Source organism: Choloepus didactylus, chromosome 1, assembly GCF_015220235.1.
Source record: "Choloepus didactylus isolate mChoDid1 chromosome 1, mChoDid1.pri, whole genome shotgun sequence".
Classification (NCBI taxonomy): Eukaryota; Metazoa; Chordata; class Mammalia; order Pilosa; family Megalonychidae; genus Choloepus; species Choloepus didactylus.
The window spans coordinates 197,213,807-197,218,227 of NC_051307.1; positions in this window are offsets into that span (position 1 = coordinate 197,213,807).

Sequence of the window (4,421 nt, forward strand, 5' to 3'; positions counted from 1 at the left end):
GCAAGCGCAAGGGCCCCGAGGAAGTCACACATGTGGCCACGTTGGCATGAACCATGTCTCTGAGGACCAGAGACCCCGCCACAGCAGGGGGTGTGCAGCTGGGCTGGGCCTCCCACAGATCCCAGAAAGGGTTTGGATTTGATTCTAGACACAAGGGGGAGTCCCTGGAGAGTCTCCATCAGGGGAATGACATAATCTGACTAATGAATTTTTTTTACAGATATCCTTGTTTTTTTTCTAACTCTTTATAAAAATACAAAAATTATTTTAATATCTAGTTTCATTTTTAAATTAGAGCTGTTGGACAACTTTCTGTAACTTATACTTCATATAAAAAGTGAGGAAAACATTAATAAGTTATTAAAGACTGACCGAGAAAAAAAATTTTAGAGCACATATTTACAAAAGCTATGTTTAATAGTAAAAATTCCAGTTATACTACTTACTGAGAAATAGTCTTTAGCTCTTTACTTCTAAATGTAACATTCTCATTTATCTCAGTCATCTTGGCCAATTTCCAGGATAGTACAGCACTTGCTAGGAACAATGGAGTAAGGGCCAAAATCACTGTCGTAAGGAGGCCCTATGGGTCCTTGACAGCCCATTCCACAACATACTCAGCCCAGGCCTTTATATCAAACATCTTTGTAGTGGTCTTAGGAAAACTTAAGCTTGAGTTGTAATCTCTAACTATGTCCTGGGATTATTAGAGAGCCAATCACAATTTCAGATGACCCTTGGTTGTCTTCTTCTTTAGTTCTACCATACACTTCTGAGAGAAGGTTTAAACTCGTCAGAACAGAAGCACAAATATCCTTGTTTTTTGTTGTTTTTTTTATTCAATTTTATTGAGATATATTCACATACCATACAATCATCCAAAGTGTATAATCAGTTGTTCACAGTACCGTCATATAGTTGTGCATTCATCAACCCAATCTAGTTTTTGAACATTTTCCTTGTATCAGAAAAAGTGAAAATAAGAATAAGAAATAAAAGTAAAAAAGAACACCCAAATCATCCCCCCCATCCCACCCTATTTTTCTTTCAGTTTTTGTCCCCATTTTTCTACTCATCTATCCATGCACTGGATAAAGGGAGTGCGATCCACAGGGTTTTCACAATCACACAGTCACCCCTTGTAGGATACATTGTTATACAAATGACTTGAAGAATCAAGGGTTGCAGCTTGATAGCCTCAGGTATTTACTTCTAGCTATTCCAACACATTAACACCCAAAAAGTGTTATCTGCCTAGTGCGTAGGAATGCCCTCCAGAGTGACCTCTCGACTCTGTTTGAAATCTCTCAGCCACTGTAACTTTGTTTCGTTTCATTTCACTTCCCCCTTTTTGACCAATATTTTTTTCAAAAGGGCCTCCCATTGGCTTCAAGGTAGGTGGTGGTGTCCGCTTCCGCCAGACGAGAGAAAGGGAGGTTGAGAGGGTTGACGCGGGTCGTACAGCCAGAAACCCAAAAGGTCCATCTGAGGCACGAGCCCAGCGAGGCCGGCAGGAGCAGGAACGCAGAGCAGATGGGCTGTGCAGGACACAGGCACAGGCCGAGTGTCTCCTACACACAGAGGCAGGAAGGGAGGCCTGGGTTTCCTTGTGGTGATCAGGGAGGACGCTGGAGAGGAGGAGATGGGGGTGCTCATCTAGGCTGAGCCGAAAGAAGGGAGGCCTGGGTTTCCTTGTGGTGATCAGGGAGGACGCTGGAGAGGAGGAGATGGGGGTGCTCATCTAGGCTGAGCCGAAAGTTAAAACTGGGCGTTTGTGGCAGACGGGAGGCCTTGAGGGCCCCAGAGTGGAGGGCAGCTGGATCCTGGGGAAGGCTGCAGATCGAGGGGCTGGGGCCCAGGGCCTTTGCCACAGAGGGTGAAGGAGGAGCCTGGAAAGGTGGCGAGGGGCTTCCCTGAGTTGGCAGTAGGCTCTCCTGAAACAGGGGGAGCTTCTCTTTGTGGAGGCCCATGGCTGGGGCCAACGTCAAGACTCTGTTCCCTTTGGGTGTTTCCAGGGCCATATCCAAGTTTCTACAACAACACCCACTGGTACGTAACCCAAAGGCATCCTTGAGAGTTAATAACTGTAGGTGGTCATCACAAGGCATATGGGCAGAGTGAGGGCTCCCTGTGTTGCAGTGCGGGAGGCTAGAAGTCTTCTAGCAGACTCCTGGCTTAATCTAAAAAGCTTCTACCCCCTTCCTTGGGCTTTCTGAGCACATACCCATGATGTTGTCGATACCTACGCCCCAGACTTGTGGTGCCTCATGGGCCAAATGCTTTCAGGAGGGAGGCTGATCACCTTGTGCCCCCACCCACAAAAACACCTTCACTTTTCAGTCTTCACATCCCAGGAATGTTCGTAGAACTTACAGTCAACAACAGTTCTTAAAACCATCCCATGGAAGATGGTGGAGTGAGCCGCTGCAGGGCTCCATACCCCCACAGAGGCTTTGAACAACCTGCAAGAACTGGCAGAAACATCTTTCCCAACTCCAAAAAAGTTAAAGGATTGCAGTAACAAGGTGAGAACCAAGTCAAGAAAAGGACTACTCAAGAAAGGTAGGATCTCAGAGTGCCCTGGCTGCTCCATCTCCCACCCCTCACCAGCTCAGCATGGGACCACCCGTGCTCCCAGTGCGGATCCCCGGTCCTGGTTCTGGAGGAGCAGAGTAATCCTTGTGCCCTTACTGGGAATATGAATGTCTGGCCCAATTTGTCTGGTGGTGGCCTGAGGGACCTGCCGTCCCAGAACTTGCCCTGTGTGTAGAAGGCAGATCACAGAGCTCTACTATAGAACACAGGGGAGAGCAGTAAAGTGGCTGCCTGGGGCAAGGGATTGCTATCTATAGGACATACAGTGCAGGGTACAGGGCCATGAGGAAACTATTTCCTAGGGTAGAGGGGACATTCATATCCATGTAAACAGGGGAATTCCTGGTGTCACACACACATGCCCAAGACACATGGCTCAGAAAGGATCAGAGCAGCCTCTGTGTTTTGACATCAAGCTATTTTCTAAACTAATGGAATGGATAAGCTCTGAAGGGGAGCATTCACATAGGCCAATCTGCAAAGACTGGAGAAGGTATTTTTTTTCCTTCTTTTTTTATTTTTAATTTTTTGTTAGCTCCTTGCATTCAAGGAAATTTCTTTGCTAACACTAGCTGGATACAAACTTAAGAAACAGACTCCCCAGAGTCTAAAGTCTGGCAATAATACATTAAAATATCAAAATATCCAGTTTTCAACAAAAGATTATAAACCATTTAAAGAAACAGGAAGTGATGATCCAGGCAAAGGAGAAATTTAAAGTATTTGAACCCACCAATGAGGTGGCTCAGACCTGGGACACATCAAACGAAGACTTTAAAAAAATGGTCCTAATTATGCTCCAAGAGCTAAAGGAAAAGGTACACAAAGAGCTAAAAGAAATCAGGAAAAAGTTAGATAAACAGAAAGAGAATATCAATAGAGATATGGAAATTATGAAAAGGAACCAGTCAGAGCTGAAGACACAGTAACAGAATTAAAAATTCCCTAGAAGGATTCAACAGCAGATTGGAGCTGGCAAAAGAAAGGATCAGAGAACTTGGAGACAAGAAAATTGAAATCATCAGGCTGAGAAGCAGAAAGAAGAAAGAAGAAAAGTTCGAACAGAGATTGAGGAACCTGTGGGACACCATCAAATGTACCAATATACACATTGTGGGAGTCCCAGAAGGAGAAGAAAGAGAGAAAGGGGCAGAGGTAATATTCAAAGAAAAAAATGGCTGGCAACTTCCCAAATTTAATGAAAGATATGAATATACACATCCAAGATGCCCAACAAACTCCAAACAGGATAAATCCAAATAGGCCCACCCATGCCATGTTATAATCAAACTGTAGAATGGAAAAGATAAAGAGAGAATTCTGAAAGCCGCAAGGGAAACTCAATATGTTTAAATTCTGATTTCTCCTCAGAAACCAGGCAAGATGGCAGTGGGATGCCATATTTAAAGTGTTGAAAACAAAAAATTGCCAATCAAGAATTCTAAATCTGGCAAAACTGTCTTTCAAAGATGAGTGAGAGATTTAGAAGTCCCAGATAAACAAAAGCTGAGGGAGTTTGTCACCATTAGATCCACACTACAAGATATGCTAAAGAGAGTTCTGTAGGTTGAAAGGAAAGGACACTAGACAATAGATTGAAGCCACATGAAGAACTAAGAATCTCTGGTTTTGGACTCATAATGTATAAACATGTGACAAGAACTACATAAAGGTGAGGGGAGGGAGGGGTACAGGAACATGGTTTGTGTGTACTATTGGAGTTAAGTTGGTATCTAAGCAAAGGGGATTGTTATTGATTTAGGATATTAAATTTAAGCCCTAATGTGACTACAAGGAAAATATTGGAGAACATGCTAGCTCATAGA